The following is a 21,188-nucleotide window of genomic DNA, read 5'->3' as shown; positions in this document are numbered from 1 at the left end:
AGGAACTGGTTATAAAACACAAAAATGTGGACAATCAAGCTTTAAAAATATCTTACAATGGTTGCTGATTCACTGATTAACTAACTAGGTGCGCTGAATTCTATAGGGACATCCATTGTTACAGCACTGTAAATTAGGAACAGATTAAATTCAGGAAAAGGAAACTTCTCCTTACAATTAATAGATTAGGAAATGTCTGCTATGTTGCCCAGAGAGATATGTTTTTACTGTAGAGATACTCTGATTTTTATTATTGTGGTCTACATCTCTCAGCAAAAAATTTTAAGGTCATCAATACAATCTAATGTTTATTCAATTTAGTGAGATTATTACTTATTAAGTGTGATGCAATTTCAAAGAAAATGAGCAAATGAAGTTTATAGATCAAGAAAAGCCTCTCAGATATTATGAATTTGATCTAGTAAAGTAATGCTACTCTTAAAATCTCCCATTTAGGACCTGAAGCAGACAGCAGCAGAACTAAAAAGAGAGGACACTTATCCATATGCACACCAGATTGTAGACATGTAGCTGAATATAGGTCTGTTTCTCTAAATAAAACAAATTTCTGCCCAAATAACAATTTCTCTTGCCACCCCTCCTATTGACCAGATTGCTTCAGCATTACATCATTTCTGTTAAATCACTGAATCCTTAATATACCTTTTGATTTCTTGCCAGAACTGATTAATTATGTTCATGTATTAATACAGCCTAACCAAGGCACTAAAGACATCATTCTGACAGGACAGTTTTTATTCAACACATCAGTGCATCCATTTAAGATCAGAGAAAGAATATTCTTTTTTTAAGAAGTACTACACATTTGTACAGGAAGTCCTCCATTTACAACCAAACTGAGCCCAAAATTTCTGTTGCTAAGCAAAACATTTGTTAAGTGAATTTTGTCGCATTTTACAACCTTTCTTGCCACATTTGTTAAGTGAATCATTGCACGTGTTAAATTAGTATCACGGTTGTTAAGGAAATCAGGCTTCCCCATTGACTTTGCTTGTAAGAAGGTTGCAAAAGCTGATCACATGACCCATAGGACACTGCAACCGTCATAAATATGAGTCAGTTGCCAAACACCCAAATTTTGATCACATGACCGTGGAGATGCTGCAAGGGACATAAGTGTGAAAAATGGTGATAATTCACTATTTCAACGTTGTTGTAACTTTGAACGGTCACTAAATGAACTGTTGTAAGTCAAAGACTACCTATTGCCTGCTACATAACAAAACAAAGGTTCTTAGGACAACTAAAAACAGGTTCCATATACAGTATAAGGATATATATCTGAAAGCTTATGGGAAGGGGAAATTACTCAAAAAACCACTCTTCTCAAACCATTTCACAATCTCTGCTATTGGAGAAGCACATTTTAGCAACTTCCTAGCAATATCAGTTGGTATGGGTTTGCATGACAAGCAGACAATGCCTGCTAAGTTGGTGCAGTAATTAAGGTGCTGCCTAGATACCAGTTCTAGTCCTGCGTTAGTTATGAAAGCCTTCTAGGGGACTTTGGGCCAGTCTCTCTCAGGCCGTTCCACCTCACAGGGCTGTTGTTGTGGGGAAAATAGAAGGAGCGAGGAGTATTAGGCATGTTCGGCACTTTGAGTTACTTATAAAGTAATAAGGGCAGGATAAAAATCTAATTAATAAACAGTGTTCTTTCATGCCTGATGTTTTGATCCAGGGGGTCAAGGCAAGACAGGCCTCTAGAGAGTTCTTTATCGCTCTCAATAAATGTTCCGGCAAACAGCCCTCCAATGACCGGTAAGGCTCCACCCCCACGCTACCTTGAAGGCAGCCACCCTCAGTCCCACAAAACAACAGCCCCTATAGTACAAATAAAGCCCACGGAATAAGAACACGCTCACAGGGCAAGGTCCAGAGTTCCAAGTCCAGTCCACCCGGCTAAGTGAGTCCAGGCAGTTCTTTGGGCAAAGACAAGGTACAAGACAAGAGGCAGTTCTAAAGGAAAAGTGAAGCAAAGGGCCAGAAGTAGTCCACCAGAGAAAGGCAAAGTCTAAGACAAAAAACAAAAAGCAGTCTTCAAAGCAAGGCAAGGCAAACAGCAAAAGGCACTCAAAGCCAAGGGAGTATAAACCAAGATGAACAATTGTTCCTGTCAAAGTTTAATTCCCAAAGGCTTCTCCTTAAGTCACTTCACTCCCAATGTTCCTTGTGAGGAGGGGTGGGGCAACCTTCTCCCGAGTAGCTTTGCAGCCTTCTCTGGACTTGCCTACGCTCAGTTCTCTGTGTCCTTGGATCAAGTGGAGGAGGCAGCTGTTCTTCATCAGAGGAGATCTGCTGCCTATCAGCACCGCTGCCTGTCAGCAGCTGATCCTCCCCTGTGTGTGTGAAGGCAAGCAGCTCTCAGTTCGGTCGACCATCTCCCCCAATGCCTGTGGGGCCTGGGACAGCATCATCCTCAGCCCCTGGTCTCTCCCCAACATGCCAAGGAAGACGTTCCATGCCAGGTGTCATGACCACATCACAGCTCAGTTCCAACTCCTCCTCCTCCAAATTGGACTCCGATGGGACCATGACATCTGACCATTTCAAACAATTTATGTACCATATCAGCTTCTCCTCTATTGTAACTTCTGTTGACTTCAACATTTAAGAACTGAGCTAATTAGGAAATTTCTAAAGCTACTTCAAATTCTATTTCAAAAAAGTGCTTTGGGCTACTCAAAAATATAACACCTTTCTAGGGTGTTTAAGCCAGCCTCATCTTTCCCATAAATAGGTGATAGCTTTGGAGAACTGCCAACAGGTGCTTCATTTTCATCTCTGTACATTCTAAATTACAAATTCAAAATACTGCAGTCCCATTGCTTTTTAATCATCAAATTAATGAGCATTTTCCAATATGATACTTGGAATATTTATTATTAATATCATGGCCTATCTCATAGTCCAGTATACTGCCACTTAATGCCTAAGAAATATTTTTTTCCAGTTTCGATTAGCTATGTTACTATTAAAGCAACCTCGAGACAGAAAGATTGGGGAATAGGCAAACTCATTCACTCAAAAGGAATTGGGATCTCTAATGGCAATGAGCTGATTTACTTCCCAACCCAGTGATATCTCTGATTGCATAGTTTGGTTTGGGTCTTTTCCTATATAAGCAAATGTTTCTATTGATTTCTACATGTTATTCTTGAAACCTGTGGAAGTAAGGCAAAGCCTGTCCTCCATCAATTTTAAATATTAAGTCCTATAAAGAAGAATCATGCTTTCTAGCCATTTTAATAATAAGTACTTTACTTTCCTAGTTCTTTTTCTCTAAGAATCTTTTACAGTAGAAAAATAGTATTTTCCAAGGAACCCCTGGACTTAATTTACTTTTAATATTAAAACTATGATCTATTCCTCAAAGGAGCAAGAAGTTTGAAATCTGCCTCATTTGTGCTAAATTATTAGAACTCTGTATTTATAGTTATTTTGTTAAGCAGAAAGATAGCCATGTAAAAATTGACATTGCCCCCTCCATCAGCTCTACTCCTTTTTATAGAATTATCAAATGATCTACATCACCCTTCATTTATATTCAAAATATAAAGGATCTAAGATTAAAAAAAAAGTTGGGAGTTACTTACTGGCATTGTAGTATCTTGAAATCAAATAATTAGAGAACAAATAGAAACAATGTAAAGTATTATTTTTAATCAATAATTGCCTTAATAGATCTCTTAGTTACTGTTTTATGTTTTAGGATTGCTATATACAATAACAGGAACCGCAACAGTTTCAAGCACCAGATGAACTGAATTTAGAGCAATAATTTGACCAAGACTATTTGACATTTTTGAGGAAGAATATACAGGAAGAATATTATCTCCTTTATCGGTAATTTTTTTAAAAAAATAGTAAAACATATTTTCCAACTTCTTTTACATGGCTCTGATAAAGACCACAACATTTATGACTCCCTGGGGAAAGCATTCCACAAATATGGAAATGCTATTGAAAAGTCTTATCTCAAACCAGCTTATATCAGATGCTATATCACACTATATGATATATAGATATCCAACGACTACTTTCCACAAATAGCTGTGGCAATTAAAAAAATTGAACACACATGTGAATAAAAACATGAAGGCTGCAATTCTGTACATTGTTTTCTGAGAACAAGCCCTATTGAACAAACTCAGCTGAATCTAAAATAGTCAAGCATACAACAGAACCATTGAAACCAGTGAGACAATTGGTTCCACTGACTTCAGATGTACTTTGTCTGTTACTAAAGATGAGTCCAATACAATAAGGGCTACTTTCTAATAAGCATCCATAACATAATGATGTTAATGTTTGTTTTTAAACATGAGTGTCATCTCCAGCAATGTCATGGATATTAGCCAACAAGCTCTTGCAATGTTCATTTAACTTTTTTAAATAGAATAGAATAGAATAATTTATTGGCCAAATATGATTAGCCACACAAGAAATTAGTCTCCGGTGCATAAGGTCTCAACTTACATGCAAAAAACAAATGGTAAATAAGAGTAATGAAATATAAGATAAGAAAAATAACCTTTATTGTCATTTTTTTGCATACACAATGGCACATATTAAAAAGAAATTCCAATGCTCAAACCCCCCAAACAATGTCACCATCCCAAGGATAACAATAATATAATAACAGCAGTAGCAACCCGAAGTGCCAACTTATACAAAATGACAGTAAAACACACACACACACACACACATCAATAGGATTTAGATTTATATACCGATTCATACTGCTTTACAGCCCACTCTTAGAAGCAGTTTATGGTCCACATATTGCCCCCAACAATCTGGGCCCTCATTTTACCAACCTTGGAAGGCTGAGTCAACCTTGAGCCAGTCAGGATTGAACTGCTGGCAGTCAGCATTTTAACCACTCTGCCATCATGGCGCTTACTCACACACACACAAACACACACTCACACACTCACATTCACACATAAATATAAATATTAATCACAGCCAATGTTTTATACATAACGGGGGAAAAGTCTTGAGAGTTAACAAGGTTGATATATATGGTATAAAGCTATTACAGAATCTAGTTGTTCTGCTTCAGATGCCACGAAACCTCCTTCCAGAAGGCAACAATGAAAACCAGTCGTGGAGAGGATCTGCAAAGTCCCTGACAATATTGCAGACCCTGGTCAAGGAGCACTTATAAGCCATGTCCCGGATAGAAGGAAGTGAACTTACAATAATTGTTTCCACCATCCTCACCACGCTCTCTGCAGCTTCCAGTCCAAAGCAGTAATACTTCCAAATCAAACAGTAATACAATATGACAGCATACTATCAATTATTCCTCTGTAGAAAATGGTAAGAATAGAAGAAGGAAGATGCACTCTTCTCATATGATGCAGAAAATGCAGGTGTTGTGGTGTCCACTTCATCTTACAGTTGAACAACCAAGCTAACTTATCCCCAGAAACTTAATTTTATTAACCACCTCCACAGTTGAATCATTAATACACAGAGGTGTATGGCTATGCCTGCCTTTCCTGAAGTCAACTATGATCTCTTTAGATTTTCCTACATTTAGAACCAAGCTGTTCTTATTATACCAGTCCACCAAATCCTCTACCTTGTCCCTGTAAGCACCATCACTGCTATCCCAAAAAAGGCCCACCACTGTTGTATCATCCACGTACTTCACAATATGGTTGATAACCAACCTTGCACAACAGTCATGGGTCAACAGAGTGAACAACAGTGGACTTAGGAGACAGTCTTGAGGACAACCTGTGCTCAAAAAAAATGGTGTTAGAAACTTTAATCCCAACATGCACATACTGGGGCCTATTGGAGAGAAAGTCAAAAATCCAGTTGCACAAAGGAGGTTTAAAACCTAAAAGGTACACTTTGTCTACTAAATGCTGAGGAATGATCATATTAAATGCCAGACTAAAGTTAACAAATAGCATTCGCATGTGAGTATTTCTTTCCTCTAAGTACACCAAGCTCAGATGGAGGATAAAGGAAATAACATCCTCTGTGGTGCAATTTGCCTGGTAAACAAACTGGAGTGAGTTAAATGCTTGAGGGAGGCTGGATAAAATAAAATCTTTTATCAGTCTTTCAAGATATTTCATCATGATGGACATAACCAGATGATAATCATTAAGACTTTTAATGCACTGGTAAATTAAGACTTCAGAATGCACTTCTGAAGACTTTTAAGGCACTGGCAAAATAATAGTAATTTTAAAACATGATGGGACCACTGCCTGCAGCAATGAAAAATTGAAAATACATTTAGGAACATAGGCCAGCCCATCTGCACAGTCCCTAAAAACTCGCCCAGGGATATTATCCGGGTCTACTGCTTTCTGAATCTTTACTTTCCGCAATGTCCTCCAGACAGAGGTAACATCAAAACTAAGCACTTGCTCATCAGGATGAGGCACAGCTTTCATTGCAAGGGTGCTATTTGATCCCTGGAATCATGCAAAAATGTGGAAGATCTCATTTAAGATGTCTGTGTCACTCTTACACCATGATAGTGCCACCTTATAGTCTGCAATGGCCTGGATGCCTTCCCACATACACGTGTGGTGTTCCTAGGGTCCTAAAAAAGCTTTGAACCTTTTTTGACAATCGACTTGCTTTGCTGTTTTTCTGGCACTTTTCAAATTGGCTCTAGCTGTTCTAAGCACCAGCATATCATTCGATTTAAGCACATCCTGTGTGGTTTCAGTATTTCGCGTATCTCAGTGTCATCCAAGGTTTTTCATTAGCACACACATCAATGTTCTTAAGGACGCAGACATCCTCAATGCACTTTTAATGAAATGTAATGAAATTATCTTCTGGTCTTATCACTCTCACATGCACACATACAAACATAGTAACCGTGTTGTGAGATTTCCTTGTAATGGAAGCACTATTTTTGAAAGTTCCACCTCTGTTCTTTTAATGTGCTACAAGCAAAGAACAAGTTATTCTTTCAATTGCAGTTAAATACTACTTGAGAATTACTCTTAATGTGCAAAAATTCTTAGGAGCTCAGAAGTAAACAGTTAATTTATTCTTCGCTACAAATACAACCATCAGGGTTCTCTTGTGATATTACATATTAGCAGAGATTCCTTTGCCTGGACTGAAGTCCAGACCTTCACCTTAGATTGCATGCCAGATGATCAGTCAAGAGAATCTGCTGTTGTAGACAAAATTAAATGGTAACCAAAAAGGGATTCCATCCATTTTGCTTTCTTGTATAGGAAGAAGAACAGCTGAGCTACAACTTAATGTGGGAAGACAGAAAAGCGAGAGAGGAAGTTGGGATTACAGAGGCTAATTCTATACCGGAGTTTCTTGTTCTTCTTGTTACTCTACAATATTCATGAATTGTAACAAAAGGGCAGCTGGAATTCCTTCTAACATGTTTCCTTTTACCGGTATAACATTTTTCTACTTTAAGGCTACATGATATAAAACACTTTTGGAGTTTCTGATGGTGCAATAATTCATTAAGCACAATAACAAAATTCTAACAGCCTTTTCCAGGTCAAACCTGGTGATCTTAAAATGCAACATAATAATTCTTAGTATGTACTGCTAATCACCCTGCTGGCTGGAAACATCGAGAATTGTAAATCAAAATATCTGGCAGATGCTGGATTGGAGGATGCTGAACTAGGCCATTGTGTCACATCATGGGTGAACTCAATCCTCTTCTCTTCCTTCCCCTTCTGCTTTATCCTACTGGCATCAACCAGCACAAAATCCAGGTAAGGAGCTTTAAAAATATTGCCAGTTTTAGTGAAAGAATGATGTCCAACTGCCACTCTGGTTCAGCTGTAAAAGATCTGTTAATAAGTCTATAATTAGGGGGTGGACTGACTGCCAATACCTTCAAGGCCTATTATTAATCACATTTTTAAAACTGCAATGAATGAGCCAAATGAGACAGGGGGAGGAAAAAAACTGGAAGAAATGTTTCCTTACTGCTACAGGGATATGATAGAATATCAAACCTGACCGCTAAGCCTACATATGAAGGAAATTAAAACCTCTTTCAACTCAAGCAATTCTGTGACTGCATTCACATATTATACTAACGGTTTGTTTAGCTATCACAATTGGCTGGTTGCATATAATATGCTATGCCATAAACCCTGAAAAACGTAAGATGCTAACTCAACCAAACAGGCCATCCCTGCCTGTCCAAGAGGTTGGTGTGTGTGTGTGTAAATGCAAATGGTGTGTGTGCAGTTTTCTGTTCAAAAGATAGCATAGAGTAATGCTTGCAACATTTTACAACAGCCAAGTTTTTCTTGGCTTGCATGTAATGCCAGGACAAGGCAGTTTCTTTAAGAGGTTGCAAAAGAGGCTTAGATTTGCATTCCCACTCTGAAGCACTTTCTAGCAATTGACTCTAAAGTGCTGCCCAGCCCTAGTTAACATCAGTGTGTTTCCACGTGCAGCTCCTAATACTAAACATTTAGTACTATCTATGGCCTTTGAAAATAGAAAGTGTTCTGCTTCTCATATGAGGCAAAATAAATAATTTCCAAGATTAAATGCCATGCTAAACATATTTTGGTTAATTATTCAGCTCTTCTATATATATTTTTTTATTTTTTATTTTTTTTAAATGAAATTTTATTGAATTAAGAATATATTACAATTCAAACTATACGGTTCGGCAACGTGTAGTCATATTGTATATTTACAAGTGCGGTGTCTAATCAATTGTCTAATTAATTATACAGTTTATACAGAAATTCTTATATATGAAATTAATTACTGTTTAATTAAGATATAATAATATATAGGATTAACTAATAGTTGTGCATTGTTCCTCATGAGTATTAACTTTTGCATTTAATTTCCAACCACCTATACCACAAATCCCAGATCGTGTAAAATTCTGAATCCTCCTTTCCATTTAATACATACGTTAATCTGCACATTTCTGCGCAGTCAAGTATCTTATTGACTATCTGTTCCTCTGTTGGTCCTCTTTTCTCTTTCCAAGATCTAGCATAGGAGAGTCTAGCAGCTGTGACAATATGAATAATCAAATATTTCTTGTCCTTACCAAATGTTCGTTTTAGCACTCCCAGGAGATAGATTTCCGGCAGAAAATTAATATCCTCATGTGATATTTCTTGGATCCATTTTTGTATTTTTTTCCAAAACTTCCTCGCTTCCGGACACGTCCACCACATGTGATAGAAGGTACCTTGGTGGTGGCCGCATTTCCAACACTTGGGGCTTGCATTTGGATAGATCTTAGCAATTCTAGATGGTGCTAAGTACCATCTATATAGCTCAGCTCTTCTATATATTATCAACATCACTCCCCTAGAGTTTATGAACCAGTTTTGTCATGTCCAATTGTCCTCATTGCAGCTTCCAAGAATTCCAGATTTAGAAAAATCCATTACAAATGTATACCCATTTAAAATGCCCACAGTAAACATAATTAAAATCAAAATGGTAAACAATAAGGAGGCAGAAGACATGCAACCAAATACAAGTCAAAATGGAAGTTAGTAGTTAAATTGAAATTAGAAAATGATAAGTAACTAATTGCCAAATGATTCATAGAAGAATTCCCTACTCTTCATACAAAAGTATGAAGGCTATTGCTTAACGCATTGTAAGCCACCCTGAGTCTCCGGAAAAGGGTGGCATATAAATCGAACTAATAAATAAATAAATAAATACTAAGAAGCTTCCAGAACATTATTTATTATTTATTTATTTATTTATTAAATTTCTATACCGCCCTTCTCCAAATAGGACTCAGGGCGGTGCACAGCCTAAGTAAAAACAGAGCATACAAAATTTAAAAAACAGTATTAAAATAATTAAATATTTTGGCCGTAAATTAAAACAACCCAATTTAAAATCAATTTAAAATTTAGCTCAAGCCAGCCCAGCTAGTTGAAATAAATAGGTTTTCAGGGCCCGACGAAAAATCCGGAGGTCTGTTATTATACGTAGCTCTGGGGGAAGGTTGTTCCAGAGGGTGGGCGCCGTCACAGAGAAGGCTCTCCCCTTGGGGGTCACCAGCCGACATTGTCTGGCGGACGGCACCCTGAGGAGGCCCACTCTGTGCGAGCGTACTGGCCGGTGGGAGGCTATTGGTGGCAGAAGGCGGTCTCGTAAGTACCCCGGCCCTAAGCCATGGAGCGCTTTAAAGGTGGTCACCAACACCTTGAAGCGCACCCGGAAGACCACCGGGAGCCAGTGCAGCTCGCGCAGGAGAGGTGTCACATGGGAGCGCCTCGTCGCCCCCGTAATCCCCCGCGCGGCCACGTTCTGGACCAGCTGGAGCCTCCGGGTGCACCCCAGGGGGAGCCCCATGTAGAGAGTGTTGCAGTAGTCCAGGCGGGAAGTGACTGGTGCCTGAGTGACTGTGCGTAGAGAGTCCCGATCTAGAAAGGGGCACAACTGGCGTATTAAGAGGGATTGTGCAAGGATTACTTAGAATTTAACAGTTAGAGAGGGCATGATTGTCTTTTTGCTTCCCTCAACTCACAAATAAGGAAGAACAAAAAAACAAGCAGCCCACATATACTCCATCCCTATCTTTGCTTCACTGTGTTTAGAACTGGGGTTGGTGGGTGGGAGTAAACTATGCATTGCATATTTGTGAGGGGGAAAATCATAACAGCTCCAAGCTAGCCCTTTATTAAAGAAACTGGATTAAAAAAACTCACTGAAGGGAAAAGAAGATGGTTAAGAAAATGAAAATTGGGTGAGATGAAAGTTTCTGCCCATGGCAATATGGCCATGCCAAACCCCTCCAAGGATTTCTCATTTCAATAAGTAACGTTTGCAATTCTGGAACTGCAACCAAGATAGAAATAATTTGGTTCAGCTTCTCAGTGCTGATATTGGAATGGGATCAAAAAGATGAAGTTTCGTTATGGAACAAGCATCAGAACTGTATGTAGAAGTCTAAGAAATTTAGACATCAACTTAGGGAAAGTAGGAAAGAACCATTAAGTGGGGACGTTAGATGAGATTACATAGTCCAGAGACTGAAGTAAGGATGATAAAAAAAACTCAAAATAACCTTACCTTGAATGGGACAGAAAGAAACCTGGTCAGGCTTTCAAGATTCTTTTACCCTACCATACAACAATAAAGAGGCATGCATGAAACCCTTGCATGCAGGGTTAAGCCCTTGAGCAGGCTTAATTTGAAAGGCTGGCAAGAAGAACCCTAATTGCAAAGCTTTTATCTGTCTTTCTGGTATTCAATCAGAAGATATAAGGTCCAGGGAGAATGTACATACCAGTGGTGGGTTGCTCCCAGTTCAGTCCGGTTCTATAGAACCAGTAGTAAAACCGGCGGGAGGCTCCGTCCACCCATGACATCTTTTTTCTTGAAAACCTCCAGTGATGGAGCACCCACAATTCCGGAGGAAAGCTATTCTATTGATTGATTGTTGTCGCTGTCAGAAAATATCTCCTTACTTCTAGGTTGGATCTCTCTGATGAGCTTCCACTCGTTGCTTTTTGTCCTCGGGTGCTATGGAGAGTAATTCAACAAATTTTGCCTTGTGAAAGCCCTTCAAGTATTGGAAGACTGCTATTAAGTCTCCCCTAATCTTTCCCTTTATTAAGCTAAACATCTCTAGTTCTCTTAGTCATTTTTCATACAATTTACCTTCCAGAAGCCATATCATCTTTGTTGCTTTTCTCTGCACTCTTTCTAGATTCTCAGTATCTTTTTTGCATCAAGGTGACCAGAACCAGACACAATATTCCAGATGTGGTCTCACTAGTGCTATATAAGGCAGTATTATCACTTTCCGTGATCTTGATGCTGTTTCTCTATTGATGCAACCTAGAACTGCATTGGCTTTTTTGGCAGTTGCAGTACACTGCTGGCTCATATTTAAAAGGTGTCCATCAGGATACCTAGATCCCTTTCACAGGCATTACTGTTGAGCCAGGTACTGTACTGCCTATTCTGTATCTATCAATTTGGTTTTTTCTGCGTAAGTGCACAACCTTACTTTTCTTAACTGCATCTTGTTGGATAAGTTTATTTTTTTTCATTTTATGCAAAATGTCCATGAGAGGATTCTAGTCATCAAATAGATGTAGATAATATCTCTAATTTAAGAAGTTAATTTATCCATTTCAGCAAAATCTATCAACTTCACCAATCATACCTCCATAGTTGGTAGTATCATATATTTCCATCACTGGGCATATAATAATCTTGATGCTGTGATCATACATTGAAATGATCTTCTATGGCTTTTTTCTGACTAATCTAGATTTTTTTAGTTTTGTCCACCAAACCTGATAAAATATCCCTTCATGTTGTTCATATTTCAAACATAAATTTGAAATGCCTTTATACATTCTAAATAATTTCTATGGCTTCATTTATAAATGATACATCATTTTAATTTTTTTTTTATTTATAAAGATTTTCTTTAAAATGATAACAATGTAAATTTCAACCCTTTTAATGACATATTTCCCCTTGATCCATCTGTATATTATAGCCAAAATTCTTAACCCACTTTATCATACATTCTTTAACCTATTCTTCCTCTTTTTCAAATTTTTGACTTACTTTGCTCCATACCATAAGGCTTTTTTTCCATTTTAAATGTCTCAGATAACTGTAAATGGGAAAACCATTGACAACAATATCCCTCTACTATTAATTGTTCTCCTGATTTGATTTTAAATTCATCTTGTTAATTTTCCAAGTGGTCCTGATACATCCACCATTTATCTTTATCTGCTATTTCTCTTCTATACAGGTAGATCTCAACTTAAGATCATAATCGGGGCCAGAATTTTCATTACTAAATGATTAAGTAGTCATTAAGTGAGTTGCACACAATTTTATATTTTTGCCACAGTTGTTAAGCGAATCACAGTCATTAACATGCTTCCTGGAAGCCCCCTAGAAAGGTTGTACAAAATGAACTCATGATGCTGGGATTCTACAATTGTTGTAGGAACATGTCGGTTGCCAAGCACATGATTTTAATGGGGTCACTACATCAGTCATAAGTGTGAGGACCAGTTGTAAATTCCTTCTTTAGTGCCATTGTAACTTTGAACAGTTGTTAAACAAATGGTTTTAAATCGAGGATTATGTAAGCTTCTTGAGGTGAGATTCATAAAGGTGTTTTCAGGCACAACCTGAGTTTATATCTAAAGATAGTGCTCGACTTATGACCACAATTGGGACTAGAACGTCTGTCACTATGCAAGATGGTTAACTGAGGCACACCTAATTTTACAACCTTTTATGTTCTGCTTGTTAACTGAATCACATGGTTGTTAAGTGAATCTGGCTTCCCCCATTGACAGAAGGGAGTTAGAAAAGTCGCAAATAGTGATCACATGATCTCAGAATACTGCAACCACTGTAAATACATGCCAGTTGCCAAGCGCTCAAATTTTTATCATGTGACCATGAGGACACAGATCAATGTAAGTGCATGGACCAGTTGTAACTCATTTTTTTCAGTGCCATTACAACATTGAACAATCACTAAATGAATGGTTGTAAATCAAGGACTACTTGTATTCCATATTCTCAATGTGGCCCATGTAATAAAATGATTTTAAAATCCAACTTCATCCTTATCATACCCTAAATACTCATGCAATCCAAACCTCACTGTAACTTCCTCGCTGTAAAAGTCTCTTATTTCTCAGCAGTGTCCTTTCTTTTACCCAGACCAAACCACAGGTAGAAAAATACAATTTTAAATCTGGTAAACCCAATCCTCCTCTTTCCTTTATATGTTATTACACTTTATATTTAACTCTTGGGGTTTTTTCCCTTGCCATATAAATTTAGATATAGCTTTTTGCCATTGTTTAAATGGTATATCCGTTGTCAAAACACGTATTGTCTGAAACAAAAACATTATTCTTGGCAAAACATTCATTTTTAATCACAGAAATTCTACCCAGCAGTGACAATTTTCTTTTTCCTAGAGAAGCCTTTGTGAATGCCAGACTACACTTTGCAAGTATATAAGCTTATGTACAAAAACAAATTTTAGTAGTTACTGATTATATGAAAAAAATATTTTGGGAAGGGGTATGAAAATTAGAAGGAAAATGTACTTTTAACCCATCCCCTGCATTGTGTTTCTCTTGCAATACTCCCTAAGTCTGATTACATTTGCTTTGTTCTTTGTGCAGGTTGCCCATTCTTAGTATGATTTGGATTGTTTTTTTGTTTGTGAATGTACTTGGAGATTGCATTCTTTCTATTCACTTCTGTCTGCCACGATATCAAAAAAGTTCTCTTATGCTGATGACCTGGCATTAGCATATAGCCACAAGGACATCGAAGCTACAGAAGGCGCACTTACAGCCGACCTTACAACTATGAGCATATACTTCCACCAATGGAGGTTAATCCCAAGTGTAAATAAAACAGTTACATCATGTTTTTACCTCAACAACAAATTGGCAAAAAGAGAACTCAATGTATACCTAAATAACAAACTGCTCCCATACGAGGCAACACCAAAATACCTAGGGGTCACCTTAGACAGGACCCTGTCCTTTAAGAAACATATCCAGAATATGGCTGCCAAGGTTAACAGCAGAAATAACATCCTACAAAAACTATGCAGAACAACTTGGGGAGCTTCAGCCCCAACTCTCCGATGTGCAGCCCTCGGGCTTTGCTACTCTACAGCAGAATACTGTGCACCTGTATGGATAAACAGCTCACATACAGGACTTATTGATGTTCAACTTAACCATACGATGAGGCTAATTACTGGGTGCATAAAATCTACACCTAGTTACTGGTTACCAGTTCTTAGTCACATACTCCCCCCGCACTTACGACGACAAGAAGCTCTCATTCGGGAGTATAGTAAGATCCTGTTAAATTCCTCTCTACCCATATATGGATACATTCCTGATCTCTTAAGATGCCGATTAAAGTCAAGAAATCCACCAATCTTGACAGCGCGTAAGTTGATGGCCGATCATCAGAACACCACACAAAAGTGGATGGAGGCGTGGAATAGCTGTTCCCCCCAAGATGTTTCCGAGCATATCAGTCCTAGTAGTATACCTCCAGGATTTAGCCTACCCCAACACATATGGGTGACATATAATAGAATTAGAACAACTCATGGGGTGTGTGCTGACTCCCTGTATAAATGGGGAAAGACACCTTCAGCACAATGTGATTGTGGGGCCCCTCGACAGACTATCCAGCACATAGTGAGGGAATGCCCTAACAGAAGGTATCCAGGAGATTCTAGGGACTTCCTCTGCATAACAACGGCAGCTACTGACCGGATCTCCAAACTCGACATTAAACTTTGAAATGTTATTTCTGTTTTCCTTTTAGGTTTTCTTACTGCTTTTTTATTGTTTTAATTGTTTTTAACCTGTAAAAATGAACTGTTTTAATACTGTGTGTGACCAGCCATACGCTAAATAAATAAATAAACTTCTGTCTGCATTCCAGACATTGGAACAAAAATTATTTTGCCCATAAATTTTCTCCTTCATCACTGTCACATTAGTTGAAGAATTTGTCTCCTATTGGATCATATAGTTCTGGAAATTTATATTTCCTTATTTTACTATTTCTTTTGGAGAACTGGGAAAGATCTTCACTTTATGAATAAATCTGTGAGTTTAAGAAAGCCATATAGCTTTATGTTGGTATAGAATATTCAGATGTATTTCAAAAATTATTCTTAAATAATTTTTGAAAAGCATTTCTTACCACAAAGCTACTTGTTTAAACTAGACTTCTAAATGAATGTCCAGAAATATAATTAGTATATGGGTTTGGTTTTTTTAATTACCAGCTTTACCTTTAATGGTTTTGTGCTACGCACAGCCTTTTCAGCAGAGGTGGGCTGCTGGGGGTTTGCAGGGGTTCGGGAGAACCTCTAGCTATGATTCTGTGCAGTTCGGAGAACCTCCCAAATCCCACTCCTGACTGGCCCTGCCCACCCTGCACCTCCCAGGAGTCCCCACGCAGCCCGTTTTGGATGCAGGTAAGTGCAGGGGGCGCGTGGAGGCTCGGGGAAGGTGAAAAATGGGCCTACCAGAAGTTCAGGAAGGCTGGAAACAGGCCCGTTTCCAGCCTCCAGAGGGTCTCTGGAGCCTGGGGAGGCCGTTTTTACCCTCCCAGAGGCTCACGAAGAGCCACCGGAGCCCGAGGAGGGCAAAAATGCCCCCCCCCACGCCACCACTGTGTTACAGGAAGCTGACTAGGCCATGCCCACCATGGCCATGCCCACCCAGCAACTGGACAAAGAACCCCTTGCTAAAAATTTTGAAGCCCACCCCTGTTTTTCAGTACCAAGTTGTCCCCAAAGTATAAAAGATTCTGAATGAAAAAATAAAACATTTAACTCCATCTTCGTACAGAATTGAAAAATAAATATCTCTGCTGAAAGGTAGATTTCCTAGGAAAACAATAGTTCCTCCACCATATGACACTGAATTCTTATTCCTTTCAGGGCCCTTGCTAGAATGTCTAATGGAACAGGATCATGGGAGTTGTAGGTCAACCATATCTGGACATTCACACACTTCTCATCTCTGATCTAAAGGTCTCCCCCCCCCCCGACTAGAGGCATGCAATGTGAAATAGTTCTCATAATTCTGTCAAGTCGTTACAAGCTTTGGATAGAAAAATGGTTCATTTTTTAAAAAAGCTTCAGAAAACAACTTATTTTTCCTGTGTTGTTGTTTTTTTCCTGAGGGGGGGGGGAGGGAAACGACCTTCTAGAACAGAGGTCTTCAAACTTGGCAGCTTTAAGACTTGTGGACTTCAACTCTCAGAATTCTCAGCCAGCATAGTTTTGGGAACCCCTGTTCTAGAAACAGGGTTTGGAAAGGGGAAGCTGGTGGTTCAGCAAAACTCTCCTGGCAGGAGTACGGTTGAGAAATAGGGTAAGAGCTCAAGAGGGGGGACTAAACCCTATTCTCAGACACACACGTGGTCACCCCTTCATTTGAGGTTTGGCAGCATGCTTTCTTTCCCACAGTAGCAGCTCTATTGCTGTTTTGGAACAGAGTAGAGCCTCTCACTCCCCCACCCCCTTGTTTCCCCTTCATTTCAGTCTGCAGGGGTCCCTCCTTGGCAGCCAGCAACTCTTCCTTTCCTTCCGTAAACATTTGGTGACAAGCCAACCCCATCCAAAAAGCACTCCTTCCCTGGCTTCCCCCATTCATGACATAGCAAGAAGGAAACTCGACTTCATACTTTAATGGGGGGTGGAGTGGGGGGGGTCTTCCTCCCCCTCCCCCCCTCACTTTTCCTCCAATCATAACCCAGCTGCAGTAGGAAACAGAGCTCACTCTAGAAAGCAAGGACTTTTGCTCAAGGGAGCTTTACTTGTTCCAAATAGTGGCTTTATTTATTTTTTCAGACTGTTGTTCTCTATTTCCTGATTTTAAATTCTGGGAAAATCTGACAATTACTTCAGCCTGAACATGATATATACCATAGAATGCTACATACAAAATCCATAAACCCTAGCTTGACAACTCCAGCAGTGCTTCCACTTGGCAGAAATTTGCTGCCTGCAAATGCCCATTCCCCCCCCCAAAAAATCTGGTGTTTTCCAGATGTGTTAGACTGTGGTTTCCATAATACACATGCAGCTCCAGCAAGACACCAGATTAAAAAAATGTTATAGAATTAAGAGGTTTTTTTACAAAATGATTCCACTGTTCACAACAAACCTCAAAATGTCTGTAATTGTTAAACATAAGAAAAAGTTGCTGTACTATATTAAAAAGCAAAGTTTAGGAGGAAAACAGATGTGGTTATTAGCAGCAAAGAAAAAGCATCCTTTTTTACTTCTTAAAAAAAATATACAGGTTATTACAATAATCTATATTAGATAAAAGGCATTGATCACATTAATTCTGATTTATTTTCATTAATGTTATTATATGTATACAATTTCTGTAATGTAGCCTTTCCTAGGATCATATACCCTAGCACAATGCTTCTAAAACTTTTTCTTTCGTTATCCAAAACTGCTTATCAGAAAGTCCTTTTTATCAAAAGTAGATAAAACACTTTTAAGTCAATTTAAATGTTCCTGTTATAATTGGATAATGGAGCTTGTGGGTCATTACCCAAAGAAAAACCATTTTTGCCCAATTTGGTGTAATTTTGGGGAAAAGTGCTCTAGGAGTATTGGATGACACTTGTAAATTCCCAACTAGAGGCTGTAATTGATGGGAATAATTGGAACTGAAATCCAATGCACATGAAAGACATCAGGTAGAGACAAATGACCGAGCTTGAGTCCTCATTTTCTCCAAGACTGAAAATATTTTCAAAGGATTACAGTGAAAACCTTCTTCAATAATGGATTTTCACCATTTGCATCACAGGACAAGAAAACAAAAAACGTGCAAATACATTGGAACTCCACTGTGACCAACAATTTACAGTAAGTCAGAAGATGCTGTTATACGTAAGAATGATGAATATATTATGCAATAATGCTTTTATTATGCAAAAGAAACCCTATAGTTCTCTTGACTGTGACAAATTGAGGAACACCATTGAGCAACTGCAGGAATTTGTAAAGAGGAGGGTTGATTTTGATTTGAGATTGCATACACCAAGGCAATTATTTGCAATCAAAAACTAGAAAAGGAGTATGATGAGAGAGTACACCCAGTTTTATCCTCCCAACTATTGGAACTTTTTGCTTCAAAACAATATTGCTAGTTGCAGGTGTGGGATTCAAAACATGCCTGAAATCTTAGCTATTCTGCTGTTGAAAGGATTACTAATTTATCTTCAGAGTTTCTTGGATTTCTTTGATTTCATATAATATACATATATAGGGTGGTTTTGTTCGTTTTATGATTGTATATATTGGTTGTAAGCTCTCCAGAGTCAGTTTTAAGATGGGCAACTATACAAATGCTTATATAGACAATATATTATTTATATACCTTTACTATAATATAAATATTACTGTTACAGCATCAAACTCCTTGATATTAGTCTCCTTTATGGTGAGCAAGAGATGCTGTATTCCTCCCAACAGCCATGTTTCTGTTGAACCTCCCCTTATGCCTGAAAAGTTTTCAATCAGTGTGTGCTATCTGTTCTAACATACTGTATGCCAGTGAAACATGGACACTAACCTCACCATCAATACAAAAGCTACGAGTGGTACAAAGAACCATAGAAAGATACACGCTCAGCAACACAAGACAAGATGGAAAGACCTATACATGGATTAGAGAACAAACAAAAATGTATGAAATCATAAAAAAAAAAAAAAGAATTGAAATGGAAATGGTTGGTCACATAGCAAGAAAAACTGATGGCAGGTGGACTAAGGCAGTCATAGAATGGATTCCACTTGATAAAAAGCAGGAATGCTCAAGACCATTTGGTTGGAAACATTCAGAAGAGCCCTTCATCCCTCAGTGGATTGACAATGGTTAGAATGATGATGGTAGTGGTGGTGATGATGATGATGGTAATGATGATTCCTCCATTGTTCCACTTTGCTAGTCATACAAGCAGCAGCTTCTTCATGGCTCATTTTAGCTTCTTTCGAAGTGTGAAGGACTAAGACCAGGACACTTGGTCTTTCCCTCCAGTTTGCTACAAGCTTTTGCTATTTGCTTTGTTCAAATGTTCAATTAATGTCAGTTTCTTCAGTCACCAAACTTTTTTACCCTTCCCTCAGAGGTGGTATTCAGCAGGTTCTGACCAGTTCTGGAGAACCAGTAGCGGAAATTTTGAGTAGTTTGGAGAACTGGTAAATACCACCTCTGACTGGCCCCGCCCCCATCTATTCTCTGCCTCCTGAGTCCCAGCTGATTGGGAGAAAATGGGGATTTTGCAGTAACCTTCCCTTGGAATGGGGAGGGAATGGAGATTTTACAGTATCCTTCCCCTGCCACGCCCACCAAGCCACACCCACCAAGCCATGCCATGCCCACCAAGCCATGCCCACAGAACCGGTAATAAAATTTGTTATTACCACCACTGCCTTTCCTATAATAACTACAATCTTCTTTTCCCAAGCTTCAAGAACCAGACACTTGATTTTCTCATTGATGTCTGAATAGCAGAGTGGAGGAAAAATACCCCACATGATAATTAGTATGGCTTATTCATGTTAATGCAAAATATCTATATCAGTGGTTCTCAACCTGCTGTCCACAGACTCCTAGGGGGTGGGGCACGATGTTGTCACAGGGGGTCCACAAGGGTTGAAGAAATGTTATGATTTAAATCTTGAGTTACGTATGTCTGAATGGTCCATAGCCATAGTCTGAGGCCACAAAAGGTCCATAGTGAAGAAAAGGTTGAGAACCACTGATCTATATGAGCCTGAATGTGTACTAATTTATTACAGCATCTGAATGAAGAAAATTGATCTCAGCATCTGGGTGGTTTTACATGTGCCTAAAATATATTACAAATTAGAGATAGTTGGGGTAATGCCAATACTATGTAAACCTTAAAAGTCATTAACTTTTCCTAACTCTTATCAACACCTTGGAGTACACTTTTTAGGTGTCTTGGGGAAAAGATATAAAAATGTATGCCTAAAAGGGATCTGACTTAACACTCATAGGGGTGGGGAGAATCCCAATTCCCTTATCAGCATAGTGTTAATAATAAAGATAACTGAGGAGTTGAACTGGTTTTTCAAGACACCAACAATTTACAAGACATCTATTCCCACTTGTAGTTTGGTTCTAATTATTCTTAATTCTATAATAAGTATTCTACTGCAGCTAAACCAACATAGCAATTTCATAAAAAAGACTGCTGACTAGCAAGAGATTTTATGCAGCGTGGACATTTTAGGGGAGGGGGTCTCAAATACTAAAGTGGAACTTAATAATAATTAACAACAGGTGCATTTCAAGTGAACTTCAGTGCCAAACAGATTTATGGGCTAGTTGGTCTCACTCATTTCAACAGTTTATGCATCTATCTATCCATCCAGCAAATTGAGAATTAGGTAGTCATATTTAGATTAATAGGTTTGGGTGCATCAAACTCTGCATAGGAGCAAATTATACAAGCATATTTAATTCCTTTTGAGTTATTATTTGAACTTCCATGAAACACAATAGAACCTGCTATTGCAAGAATTAGCAGAGATGGAGGAATATATATAACCTTCGTTCCAAAAGGCTGAGAAGATATTTTCACACAAG

At 38.5% G+C, this 21,188-nt stretch overlaps 1 protein-coding gene across 6 annotated transcripts in view; it reads right to left on the bottom strand.

Annotated features, from left to right (window-relative positions):
* MGAT3 (beta-1,4-mannosyl-glycoprotein 4-beta-N-acetylglucosaminyltransferase) overlaps window positions 1–21,188 on the bottom strand; it is a 48,334-nt gene that overhangs the window by 15,969 nt on the left and 11,177 nt on the right. Inside the window, exon 1 of one of the 6 annotated variants that reach the window (XM_060694568.2) lies at window positions 11,285–11,751. The exons of 4 other annotated variants lie outside the window; for them this stretch is intronic. The gene's annotated coding sequence lies outside the window, so the exon portion shown is untranslated. Of the gene's footprint in view, window positions 1–5,226; window positions 6,013–11,284; window positions 11,752–21,188 lie in introns of those variants that run through there. One more of the 6 variants, XM_034403342.3, reaches the window with a different exon arrangement.

Source organism: Pantherophis guttatus, chromosome 7 (assembly GCF_059756535.1).
Source record: "Pantherophis guttatus breed Tessera chromosome 7, ASM5975653v1, whole genome shotgun sequence".
Lineage (NCBI taxonomy): Eukaryota > Metazoa > Chordata > Lepidosauria > Squamata > Colubridae > Pantherophis > Pantherophis guttatus.
The sequence above is the reverse complement of the archived record's forward strand: the minus strand, read 5'-3'. Positions and strand labels throughout refer to the sequence as shown.